This window comes from Mytilus galloprovincialis, chromosome 1 (assembly GCF_965363235.1).
Source record: "Mytilus galloprovincialis chromosome 1, xbMytGall1.hap1.1, whole genome shotgun sequence".
NCBI classification, from domain to species: domain Eukaryota; kingdom Metazoa; phylum Mollusca; class Bivalvia; order Mytilida; family Mytilidae; genus Mytilus; species Mytilus galloprovincialis.
The window spans coordinates 69894078-69907666 of NC_134838.1; positions in this window are offsets into that span (position 1 = coordinate 69894078).

Below are 13589 nucleotides of genomic sequence, written 5' to 3' on the forward strand. Positions count from 1 at the left end.
ATTTAGCATTTGAAAAATCTATTTCAAGGTATCCCCCTTTTCTTCATAACATAATTTATACCAAAACAATGCAAAAGCAAAACAAAAAGCAAAAAACACCAAAAAATCGTTTTCCAGACATAACTCGTAACAAAACAAGCTTCGTCTTTCAGAGGTAAGCATACAATGTAATGGGTTTGAAACCCTTATATAGTACCCAATTTGCAAAGTTTCCTCAGAGAAGGTATTGGCAAAAATCTGTCTTGTTTTATACGTATAGTATACGTTTGTGGCTTGTGGCGTTTTTCTTGTATTTTGAAGTTGTGCCCTGCATAAATTAAAATCTAATAATCCCTAAAAATTTAAAACAACGACTCAAACATAAAATGAGTCTTTGATCGGGCTTTTTCGTGATAACAACAAAAATTTTGCAAAAATTTAAAATAGTACACCTTTTTCATTGAATAATCTATACATTTAAGTTTGCATTGCATGCTATATTATCATACCGCAGTCTAGTAACCATGTCTAGGTCTGTTGGGAACATAGCCCTCGACGGGACGGAGTGAAACCCGTACGTTCAATGGGGCGAAAGATTACAATCTTAGTAGCTAGTAGTCCTTTTCTGTTCTGTTTAAGATCTACGATGAAAAGGGGGGGGGATGTTAAAAATAACATTTCAAAAAAATAAGCTTTATATATATTAACAGGTCATTTACATTTTGTTAAACATGTGTGTGTGTGTGTCCCACGTCAGGTACGTCGTCGTGAAAGGTCGTTTATCATATCTTAATGGTTATGCCTCCCCCCTTTTTTCCCCTTTATTTAGAGAATTGAGTATTAATAGCAGATCTTTGATTGTTTCTGTTGAACTTATACATATATATACATATATATATATACAATGTGTCGACCTGTCTATTTGTCGTAGACTTAATGTCTGCATCAAGATGTTGTTTATTTTCTGTCGTTGTGCTGATGTTCAATTAAACGTATAACCAACATCCGATTCTCCTTCTATTTCACACTTACTATTACGTGAATACTGCTGGCTGAAAATAAATGTAAACCTGACAGAACTCATGAGATATATTGTAAGAACACCTGTTTATTGTTGCAGATTACGCGTCTCCCTCTAGATTTCTTTTGGTTATTTCTGTAGTTGGGTTGCTGTCTCATTGACAATTACCTCTCGTCTCCTTTTATTTACGTAGTACTTAATTTTCAATGTGCACTAATTGCTGACAAAAAATATCATATAAATCGGATAGACTAAGCACTGCCAGTGTATCTTTGCATCAAGTGAGTGGATTGATTTGCTTGCTTTTGCTTAACGTCCAGTGGCAATTATTCCATGCAAATTAAAGCCATTGTTTTAGAAATTAACCTCAAGTCTACTTAAACATTAGCTTTTATTTGTATTTTTCTGAGAGAAGGAGAGAAAAAAACCCTGAACGATATAGAATTGCAGACACGCACTTGCTTCCAATGTGTTTTCTGGAATAAAACCACTATGCAATTTTAAGCATTGATGGCTATTTCGACTTAAGTTAGAATAAAGTGGCAGTTATTTCAAAGCCAAATTATCTGATCCCGACTTGACTGGGATGAAAAAAGCAACATATTACATAGTAGAACACACTGGTTCCCGAAAAGTGGATAGTATAAGAGAGCTGGTACTTCCGTTCTGGGCAATAAGACAAACATTGGCCCCATCATACTTTCATATATCTAATATATCTTCACGAGAAACTTCCGTCACGGGTTCTACCGTCATTCTGTGACGTGGAGCTTTCAATTGATATTAGTTCATTACCCATTTTCTTTTACTTTTACATAAAGTTACAGCTACTCGTAGGAACTGCATTTTGTTTAACATATGTACTACTTTCTTGTATGTTCTTTGTGACCGGGCCCGAAATAATCTATATACCTTCTTGGTGGTGTCAATCGAAACAAAACACAAAGGAGTTAACGCACACACAATTTTGAAAAATTAGCACAGCTCTACCTACGTAATTCTTACTAGTTTTCTGCCGACACATACAAATAAGCAAAAAACTACACGAAGAGGAAAATGACTAAACAGAAAATAAAATTAAAAAAAAAAGAACTCAGTCCGTCACGGATTTCTTGAATATTTCTTTTTTCATATCAACAATAGTCAGACTCTTTTTTGAAACTCCACCACTTGCACGTGAACAGAAGTGTATATTTTAACACTGAGATTCTTCTAAAATAATATGACGAACAAAAAACAGCGAATTTTATACCATACCGTTCAGTTTTGTGTTGTTTGTTTGCTGTTTGATTGATGCATACACTGCATCTCCTATGATTCATATGACTGTTTTATGTGTCAACAAGTTGCTGCTTATTTTCTAAACAATGAAGGTAATTTACATTTTATAGCTGATATTTAGCATTTGAAAAATCTATTTCAAGGTATCCCCCTTTTCTTCATAACATAATTTATACCAAAACAATGCAAAAGCAAAACAAAAAGCAAAAAACACCAAAAAATCGTTTTCCAGACATAACTCGTAACAAAACAAGCTTCGTCTTTCAGAGGTAAGCATACAATGTAATGGGTTTGAAACCCTTATATAGTACCCAATTTGCAAAGTTTCCTCAGAGAAGGTATTGGCAAAAATCTGTCTTGTTTTATACGTATAGTATACGTTTGTGGCTTGTGGCGTTTTTCTTGTATTTTGAAGTTGTGCCCTGCATAAATTAAAATCTAATAATCCCTAAAAATTTAAAACAACGACTCAAACATAAAATGAGTCTTTGATCGGGCTTTTTCGTGATAACAACAAAAATTTTGCAAAAATTTAAAATAGTACACCTTTTTCATTGAATAATCTATACATTTAAGTTTGCATTGCATGCTATATTATCATACCGCAGTCTAGTAACCATGTCTAGGTCTGTTGGGAACATAGCCCTCGACGGGACGGAGTGAAACCCGTACGTTCAATGGGGCGAAAGATTACAATCTTAGTAGCTAGTAGTCCTTTTCTGTTCTGATGAAGATCTACGATAAAAAAGGGGGGATGTTAAAAATAACATTTCAAAAAAATAAGCTTTATATATATTAAAAGGTCATTTACATTTTGTTAAACATGTGTGTGTGTGTCCCACGTCAGGTACGTCGTCGTGAAAGGTCGTTTATCATATCTTAATGGTTATGCCTCCCCCCTTTTTTCCCCTTTATTTAGAGAATTGAGTATTAATAGCAGATCTTTGATTGTTTCTGTTGAACTTATACATATATATACATATATATATATACAATGTGTCGACCTGTCTATTTGTCGTAGACTTAATGTCTGCATCAAGATGTTGTTTATTTTCTGTCGTTGTGCTGATGTTCAATTAAACGTATAACCAACATCCGATTCTCCTTCTATTTCACACTTACTATTACGTGAATACTGCTGGCTGAAAATAAATGTAAACCTGACAGAACTCATGAGATATATTGTAAGAACACCTGTTTATTGTTGCAGATTACGCGTCTCCCTCTAGATTTCTTTTGGTTATTTCTGTAGTTGGGTTGCTGTCTCATTGACAATTACCTCTCGTCTCCTTTTATTTACGTAGTACTTAATTTTCAATGTGCACTAATTGCTGACAAAAAATATCATATAAATCGGATAGACTAAGCACTGCCAGTGTATCTTTGCATCAAGTGAGTGGATTGATTTGCTTGCTTTTGCTTAACGTCCAGTGGCAATTATTCCATGCAAATTAAAGCCATTGTTTTAGAAATTAACCTCAAGTCTACTTAAACATTAGCTTTTATTTGTATTTTTCTGAGAGAAGGAGAGAAAAAAACCCTGAACGATATAGAATTGCAGACACGCACTTGCTTCCAATGTGTTTTCTGGAATAAAACCACTATGCAATTTTAAGCATTGATGGCTATTTCGACTTAAGTTAGAATAAAGTGGCAGTTATTTCAAAGCCAAATTATCTGATCCCGACTTGACTGGGATGAAAAAAGCAACATATTACATAGTAGAACACACTGGTTCCCGAAAAGTGGATAGTATAAGAGAGCTGGTACTTCCGTTCTGGGCAATAAGACAAACATTGGCCCCATCATACTTTCATATATCTAATATATCTTCACGAGAAACTTCCGTCACGGGTTCTACCGTCATTCTGTGACGTGGAGCTTTCAATTGATATTAGTTCATTACCCATTTTCTTTTACTTTTACATAAAGTTACAGCTACTCGTAGGAACTGCATTTTGTTTAACATATGTACTACTTTCTTGTATGTTCTTTGTGACCGGGCCCGAAATAATCTATATACCTTCTTGGTGGTGTCAATCGAAACAAAACACAAAGGAGTTAACGCACACACAATTTTGAAAAATTAGCACAGCTCTACCTACGTAATTCTTACTAGTTTTCTGCCGACACATACAAATAAGCAAAAAACTACACGAAGAGGAAAATGACTAAACAGAAAATAAAATTAAAAAAAAAAGAACTCAGTCCGTCACGGATTTCTTGAATATTTCTTTTTTCATATCAACAATAGTCAGACTCTTTTTTGAAACTCCACCACTTGCACGTGAACAGAAGTGTATATTTTAACACTGAGATTCTTCTAAAATAATATGACGAACAAAAAACAGCGAATTTTATACCATACCGTTCAGTTTTGTGTTGTTTGTTTGCTGTTTGATTGATGCATACACTGCATCTCCTATGATTCATATGACTGTTTTATGTGTCAACAAGTTGCTGCTTATTTTCTAAACAATGAAGGTAATTTACATTTTATAGCTGATATTTAGCATTTGAAAAATCTATTTCAAGGTATCCCCCTTTTCTTCATAACATAATTTATACCAAAACAATGCAAAAGCAAAACAAAAAGCAAAAAACACCAAAAAATCGTTTTCCAGACATAACTCGTAACAAAACAAGCTTCGTCTTTCAGAGGTAAGCATACAATGTAATGGGTTTGAAACCCTTATATAGTACCCAATTTGCAAAGTTTCCTCAGAGAAGGTATTGGCAAAAATCTGTCTTGTTTTATACGTATAGTATACGTTTGTGGCTTGTGGCGTTTTTCTTGTATTTTGAAGTTGTGCCCTGCATAAATTAAAATCTAATAATCCCTAAAAATTTAAAACAACGACTCAAACATAAAATGAGTCTTTGATCGGGCTTTTTCGTGATAACAACAAAAATTTTGCAAAAATTTAAAATAGTACACCTTTTTCATTGAATAATCTATACATTTAAGTTTGCATTGCATGCTATATTATCATACCGCAGTCTAGTAACCATGTCTAGGTCTGTTGGGAACATAGCCCTCGACGGGACGGAGTGAAACCCGTACGTTCAATGGGGCGAAAGATTACAATCTTAGTAGCTAGTAGTCCTTTTCTGTTCTGATGAAGATCTACGATAAAAAAGGGGGGATGTTAAAAATAACATTTCAAAAAAATAAGCTTTATATATATTAAAAGGTCATTTACATTTTGTTAAACATGTGTGTGTGTGTCCCACGTCAGGTACGTCGTCGTGAAAGGTCGTTTATCATATCTTAATGGTTATGCCTCCCCCCTTTTTTCCCCTTTATTTAGAGAATTGAGTATTAATAGCAGATCTTTGATTGTTTCTGTTGAATTTATACATATATATATACATATATATATATACAATGTGTCGACCTGTCTATTTGTCGTAGACTTAATGTCTGCATCAAGATGTTGTTTATTTTCTGTCGTTGTGCTGATGTTCAATTAAACGTATAACCAACATCCGATTCTCCTTCTATTTCACACTTACTATTACGTGAATACTGCTGGCTGAAAATAAATGTAAACCTGACAGAACTCATGAGATATATTGTAAGAACACCTGTTTATTGTTGCAGATTACGCGTCTCCCTCTAGATTTCTTTTGGTTATTTCTGTAGTTGGGTTGCTGTCTCATTGACAATTACCTCTCGTCTCCTTTTATTTACGTAGTACTTAATTTTCAATGTGCACTAATTGCTGACAAAAAATATCATATAAATCGGATAGACTAAGCACTGCCAGTGTATCTTTGCATCAAGTGAGTGGATTGATTTGCTTGTTTTTGCTTAACGTCCAGTGGCAATTATTCCATGCAAATTAAAGCCATTGTTTTAGAAATTAACCTCAAGTCTACTTAAACATTAGCTTTTATTTGTATTTTTCTGAGAGAAGGAGAGAAAAAAACCCTGAACGATATAGAATTGCAGACACGCACTTGCTTCCAATGTGTTTTCTGGAATAAAACCACTATGCAATTTTAAGCATTGATGGCTATTTCGACTTAAGTTAGAATAAAGTGGCAGTTATTTCAAAGCCAAATTATCTGATCCCGACTTGACTGGGATGAAAAAAGCAACATATTACATAGTAGAACACACTGGTTCCCGAAAAGTGGATAGTATAAGAGAGCTGGTACTTCCGTTCTGGGCAATAAGACAAACATTGGCCCCATCATACTTTCATATATCTATTATATCTTCACGAGAAACTTCCGTCACGGGTTCTACCGTCATTCTGTGACGTGGAGCTTTCAATTGATATTAGTTCATTACCCATTTTCTTTTACTTTTACATAAAGTTACAGCTACTCGTAGGAACTGCATTTTGTTTAACATATGTACTACTTTCTTGTATGTTCTTTGTGACCGGGCCCGAAATAATCTATATACCTTCTTGGTGGTGTCAATCGAAACAAAACACAAAGGAGTTAACGCACACACAATTTTGAAAAATTAGCACAGCTCTACCTACGTAATTCTTACTAGTTTTCTGCCGACACATACAAATAAGCAAAAAACTACACGAAGAGGAAAATGACTAAACAGAAAATAAAATTAAAAAAAAAAAGAACTCAGTCCGTCACGGATTTTTTGAATATTTCTTTTTTCATATCAACAATAGTCAGACTCTTTTTTGAAACTCCACCACTTGCACGTGAACAGAAGTGTATATTTTAACACTGAGATTCTTCTAAAATAATATGACGAACAAAAAACAGCGAATTTCATACCATACCGTTCAGTTTTGTGTTGTTTGTTTGCTGTTTGATTGATGCATACACTGCATCTCCTATGATTCATATGACTGTTTTATGTGTCAACAAGTTGCTGCTTATTTTCTAAACAATGAAGGTAATTTGCATTTTATAGCTGATGTTTAGCATTTGAAAAATCTATTTCAAGGAATCCCCCTTTTCTTCATAACATAATTTATACCAAAACAATGCAAAAGCAAAACAAAAAGCAAAAAACACCAAAAAATCGTTTTCCAGACATAACTCGTAACAAAACAAGCTTCGTCTTTCAGAGGTAAGCATACAATGTAATGGGTTTGAAACCCTTATATAGTACCCAATTTGCAAAGTTTCCTCAGAGAAGGTATTGGCAAAAATCTGTCTTGTTTTATACGTATAGTATACGTTTGTGGCTTGTGGCGTTTTTCTTGTATTTTGAAGTTGTGCTCTGCATAGATTAAAATCTAATTATCCCTTAAAAATTTAAAACAACGACTCAATCATAAAATGAGTCTTTGTTCGGGCTTTTTCGTGATAACAAACAAAAATTTTACAAAAATTTAAAATAGTACAACTTTTTCTTTGAATAATCTATACATTTATTATATAAAGTTTGCACTCCTTGCAATGTTATCAAACCGCAGTCTAGTAACCATGTAGCTGTTGTCAACATAGCTCTCGACGGGACGGAGTGTAACCCGTACGTTCAATGTGACCAAATATTACAATCTTAGTTGCAAGTAGTCCTTTTTTGTTCTATTTAAGATGTACGATAAAAGGGGGATGTTAAAAATACATTTCAAAAACTTAGCTTTATAATAACAGGTCATTTACATTTTGTTAAACATGACTGTGTGTGTCCCACGTCAGGTACGTCGTCGTGAAAGGTCGTTTATCATACCTTAATGATTATGCCCCCCTTTTCACCCTTTATTTAGAGAATTGAGTATTAATAGCAGATCTTTGATTGTTTTTGTTTTAATTTATATATATATATATATATATATCTATCATTGGATCGAGATAGTTCAGAGCGAGACATATCGACAATGTGTCGATCTGTCTATTTGTCGTAGACTTAATGTCTGCATTAAGATGTTGTTTCATTTTCTGTCGTTGTGCTGATGTTCAATTAACGTATAACCAACATCCGATTCTTCTTCTATTTCACTGTTACTATATATTACGTGAATACTGCAGGCTGGAAATAAATATAAATCTGACAGAACTCATGTGATATACTGGTAGGACATCTGTCTATTGTTGCGGATGACACGTCTCCTTGTATACTGTTAAGTTTTATATTTAGTGAGGAAAGTTTTTATTTTATTCAGGTCCCGCGCGTGACTTTGTTTCGCGCTAGGTTGTGGCGTCACGTGACGAGGCTTTATAATAGTATATTTCTTTCTTTTTAGGTGGAGACGTTAGACAGACAACATGTATTTAACGAGGGAATACACACGATGTATATTTCTTTTGTCTCTGTAGGAACTTGACGTTTCGATCACAGTTCACGAGCAGTGCATGCTTTGGATTTAATTTATCCTGTGTAACTTTAAAACACGATTATTGATTATTTTCTTACAATGTTTATTTCTAAATAGCAGCTTGTAACACAGATTTTATTATAATATAGGAGCAGACATTTTTTGTAGGATTTCATTGGGATAAACAAACCTAGAGAGCGATTTTTATGGCATTGCAATTTCTTTTCTCTACGGAAATTTTTGGGAGGTAGTTGCACCACGTTGTTTTGTGAAGTTTTAATACAAGTATGCCCTGCTGACTGCAAATTTATAGGTCGATTGGACTTGTAGTTTTAGAGTATATCAGATAACAAGCATGTGGAAAGGTCTTTAATAAACCCTGATTTATTTTATTGCTTTTTTTGGTGTTTAATGCCACTTTATTTTATTGCTTTTTTGGTGTTTAATGCCACTTTCATCACTACTTGCTTCTTCATTGCGGACAGTTTTTTTTATCGGCAAAAAAATAATAGCATAAAAAAAACACAAACAAATGGTAGCATCAGCAAAGTGAATATGTCATTCATATTCTGTATATCTGTAGTCGTTGGGATGATGTCTTATTGAGGGAAATTCGCATCTCCTTTTCTCCGTTCAGCGTGCACATGTCGTTTGCATATTTTTGTCGCTAGGTTGCTGTCTCATTGACGTTTACCCCACAATCTGTTTGTTGCACACTATATATTTTCAAACATGCGTGAGTTAAAGATGTTATTTCATGTATAAAAAAGTGAGAAAATGCAGGAGAGAAGACCAAAGGACTTAATAGAAAGAAAAAAAAGAAATGCTAGTTTTTCAGATTGCATTGTGGGATGAAGCGTCAAAAGTGTATGAAAAGCAACTCTGTCTACTTAATCAGCGTAAAAATCGTAGTTTTAAAAGTGCGACTTTTTCCATGTGTCTTATGACTTTATATTTCATGGCATCAAGCAGTTCATAATAAGTAAGCACACGAGTGTGTGTTTAGATGTACTACAGATTTCAAGTTTTGTTTTATTTACCAACTGTAAATCTTTAAAAAATGTGTGTTTGCCCAAAAAAAAAAAAAAAAAAAAATATGTCTTCACTGGGAACTCCCGAGCTGAAACCTACAGACTTCAGTTTAGTAAGGACGTAACTCTATTACCATTTTGCGCATAGAATCTTTACAGACACAGTCAGTGAAGCACAGTTGTGTTTCCCAACGACATGTCTACTTAGCTACCGAATGATGCATCCAAATAATGACTGCGCGATACATTCTCCGAAATTTCGCAATTCTTGGTCATAAACCACACCCTTTCGTAGTAAGAAAAAAAATTCTATAGATAAAGGTGTCGTCCAAAAGTTATACAACGAACTGACTTAAGATATAAAGTTAAAACTTTCTAAATTTTAAACTTCATAAAGTTTAAACTTAAAGGTCTGCACACTAAAATTGTGATGGACACAAAGACCTTTGAACACAGGCCCTCTAATACTGATGCTGTACCCTTCCTACCTTTCTTTTAAATCATCTTACACTTCTTAGTCATATACTTGTTTGCATCAAGTACAAACTGACACTAGTATTTATGTTTCTCAATAAATCAATCAATACTACAAGGCATTGATGAACACATTGTATTAGATGTAGCTGCTTCATGTCCAGCGGGAAATATATCAGAGGGGGGGCAAGGGGTTTAACTGTTATGCTGTTATGGGGCAATTTAATTCTTTGTTATCTGTTATTTTGAAAATATATTTGCTGTTAGCTGTTATTGTCTTATTCTTTGTTAGCTGTTATTGGGCTTTTAGTTTTTTTGTTATCTGTTATTGTGATAATGTATTTGCTGTTAACTGTTATTGAAAATTGGAATGTTAGCATTTTTTTTGACAGTCAATATTCGGTATAAATTGAAGATCATTGGCCATTGGGGTCTACCACTACTAATATGTTTGTCCCGTATTCAGAGAAGGATTCCATTAACATATACCCATCACAGAAGTGAGGTCCAGGACAATTCAAGTATATCTTATGATTATCCTTTGTAATAAATTCCATTTTTTTTTATGAATGTGTATTTAGAATTATCTTAATTTTTTGTATGAGAATAATGTTCCTTGTTTTCCGTACGAACATATTAAATTAAAACAGTTCTTAATATGACAAAAAGGAAAACATATGGCCAGGAATATCTGACAAGGATCTCAATTAAGGACTAGGTCCTAACAACCACTTAACCTTTTATATAATATGGTACATAGACTCAGGTCTGTAATTCTTTTCAAAGCAGAACCAAATGCATTGTACAATGAAAGTTCCAACCATGTACTGGGGTCCGAAGCTGCACATAACTCATTACAAACAAAGATTTATTTCATTTCAAGCCATTGTTTCCCTAGTACTATACTATGTATTCTACTTACTAGTACACTTGGTACAATTAAAAACCTCAGCTGATAAACAATTGTTCAAATAAGGCCTTTGAAAATAGTGGAATAAATTGCTTTTAGAGTGTCAAAATTCGTTCGAAGTACTTGATAAATTGCATGCTTATAATTGGTGCTTTTGATTTTTCTACCCCTTTGCCTCATAGTTTTATTAAGAAAAATTCACACACCTCATTAAATGGTCATTTAGAAAACGTCAGAATATTCAAACTCTTTTAGGTCACTTTTTTGATTAGCAACAAAGGGAGCTTCAGTCAATATATATAAACAATACACCAACGTTTCATGAGAACTGCTGAAAACATTTTTGTGTTAATGTCTGAAAACTGGAAAATCACCCCTTTTTAATTAATAAAACCCGTTAACTCGGAAACGTAAAATCTAAAATTTATAAAAATTGAAAGTTACCTCATGTTAATAGATATAAACAATTCACCAAAATTCCTTGCTTTGTGAAAGCATTTTTGAGATATTATTAGAAAACTGAAAAAAAAACACCAATTTTATTGAATAAAAACCCATTACCCAGAAACTTAAAATCTATTTATAAAAAAAGGGAGCTCACGTCAATAGATATAAACAATTTCCCAAAGTTTAATGCAAATGGTTAGGGAGTTTGTGAGTTAATGTCCGACATGTTGACAACAGACGGACAACAGTATACCATAATACGTTCCGTAAACGAGCGTATTTATTGAGTAGTTATTTAAACACATTCTAGATACATAAATTAATACTAAAAACATAGTCATAAAAAATGGAATGCATTACAAAGGATTATATCCGTAATAAGAAATACTGATTTGTCAAAGACCGAATTATTTTAATATTTCATTTACTGTTATCTGTTTTTGTCCATTTTAATTCCTTGTTATCTGTTATGAGCCAAATCAATTTGCTGTTTTGCTGTTATTGGGACCCCCCTTGCCCCCCCTCATATCAGTCGCATTTCAAAAAGATAGTAACATATATGTGTTGCAAGGCATTGCTTTGGTTAATTTAAAACTCCAGTTAATAGATCCTACAAAGCATTCAAGAAGAACTTTTATTCATCGATGAATCTGCTTCATGTCCAGCGACACATATATTAGTCATAATACAAGAAGATAGTAACATGTATGTGTTGCAAAACATTGCTTTAGTCAATTTAAAATCCCTTCAACAGATTCTTGTTTACCAAATCAAATACGGTGTAGGAAAGGTCTTTAATAAACCCTGATTTATTTTATTGCTTTTTTGGTGTTTAATGCCACTTTCATCACTACTGGCTTCTTCATTGCGGACAGTTTTTTTTATCGGCAAAAAAATAATAGCATAAAAAAAAAACACAAACAAATGGTAGCATCAGCAAAGTGAATATGTCATTCATATATATCTGTAGTCGTTGGGATGATGTCTTATTGAGGGAAATTCCGACTCCTTTTCTCCGTTCAGCGTGCACATGTCGTTTGCATATTTTTGTCGCTAGGTTGCTGTCTCATTGACGTTTACCCCACAATCTGTTTGTTGCACACTATATATTTTCAAACATGCGTGAGTTAAAGATGTCATTTCATGTATAAAAAAGTGAGAAAATGCAGAAGAGAAGACCAAAGGACTTAACAGAAAAAAAAAAAAAAAATGCTAGTTTTTCGGATTGCATTGTGTGATGAAGCGTCAAAAGTGTATGAAAAGCAACTCTGTCTACTTAATCAGCGTAAAAATCGTAGTTTCAAAAGTGCGACTTTTTCCATGTGTCTTATGACTTTATATTTCATGGCATCAAGCAGTTCATAATAAGTAAGCACACGAGTGTGTGTTTAGATGTACTACAGATTTCAAGTTTTGTTTTATTTACCAACTGTAAATCTTTAAAAAATGTGTGTTTGCCAAAAAAAAAAAAAAAAGAAAATATGTCTTCACTGGGAACTCCCTAGCTGAAACCTACAGACTTCAGTTTAGCAGGGACGTAACTCTATTACCATTTTGCGCATATAATCTTTACAGACACAGTCAGTGAAGCACACTTGTGTTTCCCAACGACATGTCTACTTAGCTACCGAATGATGCATCCAAATAATGACTGCGCGATACATTCTCCGAAATTTCGCAATCCTTGGTCATAAACCACACCCTTTCGTAGTAAGAAAAAAAATTCTATAGATAAAGGTGTCGTCCTAAAGTTATACAACGAACTGACTTAAAATATAAAGTTATAACGTTATAAAGTTTAAACTTAAAGGTCTGCACACTAAAATTGTGATGGACACAAAGACCTTTGAACACAGGCCCTCTAATACTGATGCTGTACCCTTCCTACCTTTCTTTTAAATCATCTTACACTTCTTAGTCATATACTTGTTTGCATCAAGTACAAACTGACACTAGTATTTATGTTTCTCAATAAATCAATCAATACTACAAGGCATTGATGAACACATTGTATTAGATGTAACTGCTTCATGTCCAGCGGGAAATATATCAGTCGCATTTCAAAAAGATAGCAACATATATGTGTTGCAAGGCATTGCTTTGGTTAATTTAAAACTCCAGTTAATAGATCCTACAAAGCATTCAAGAAGAACTTTTATTCATCGATGAATCTGCTTCATGTCCAGCGACACATATAT